Here is a 1,289-nt window from a genome sequence, read left to right as displayed (position 1 = left end):
CATCATTCAACTAAATCATTCAATCATCATCAATCATTTAATCAAATCATTCAACTAGTTTGATAGAGTTTCATGCATCCTATGTTTCTATTCAAGTTTTAATCAAGTAACAAAGTTTCCATTTCTAGTAACTAGTTGTTACTTTATTCAATATGCTAAACTACTATATACTTCAACCATGCATCTTATATTAATTCAAAGATACATTTTATTACACATTAAACACATTCATACCAAGTATTCATATAAAAATCCAAAATTCAACTTTTCAATAAATAAAGTTTCTTAATTAGCAACTTTAACAATCTTCAAGATTTAATTAGGGGTTTCATGAGTTTACAAGCATATATCCTATTTCATTTCCTATTTTATTATTCCAAAACACTACCTTGATTCATTAATCCATCCATATTCCTCAATTGATCTAAGAATCCAAAAATCCCCAAATTTTCAATTATGAACAAGTTCTTCTTATGTTCATCTCTAACAACAACTATTCAATGATTCAAGTCCATATTATTATACTAATGATCAAAAATTTACCCAATTCCATTCTATCATCAAACCCTAACATCAAGATTTTCAAAGTTTTATACCAAACAATCAAGAAATTCAACAATGTTTATAATCAATCCTATCAATCAATCAATGTATGATCTTTCAAGATGAATGTATTAAGTGAGCTTAATCCCTTTTCTTACACATACATGCGTACATACATACATACATACATACATACATATATACATAAGGATCATACATACATCATCATCCATGCATTCAAACTTTCAAGCTCAATCTAACTCAAGAACATTAAATCTAATGTATTTAATCCTAAAAATCAACCTATAACCATACTTGTGTTTTTGAAGATTTGAGGATGAGAATGAAGGTGTTGTGAGGGTGATTGTGATAATCTTCTTCCTACTTTTCTTCCTAGCTACTTGATCTTCTATCTTGATTAATCTTCCGTGATATTTGATTGCATGTGTGTGTGTTTAAGTAGAAGTTTAAATTTAAGTGTGTGAAAGGGGGAGGGGTTTGTCCATGAGCTTTATAGACAAAGGGAGAGTGTGTAGGTTTGATGAGTGGGTTAAGTAGAGTGTTATGTGGGTTATCTCTTAATCATCCAACACACATAGCTTCTAGAACATGCAATGATTGAAGGGATGAGTTGGTGGAGGTTCATATAAAGGAATGGGAGGTGAGTTGATGAGGTGGAGGAGGGCTCGGCGTAGGGGGTGAAGTCGTTTAACATATTGCGGTTAGTCGTTTAACGTATTGCGTGT

This window comes from Bidens hawaiensis, unplaced genomic scaffold, assembly GCF_021521415.1.
Source record: "Bidens hawaiensis isolate Kalapana, Puna unplaced genomic scaffold, B.hawaiensis_p1.1 tig00027082_1, whole genome shotgun sequence".
NCBI classification, from domain to species: domain Eukaryota; kingdom Viridiplantae; phylum Streptophyta; class Magnoliopsida; order Asterales; family Asteraceae; genus Bidens; species Bidens hawaiensis.
Note: the sequence above shows the minus strand (reverse complement) of the source record.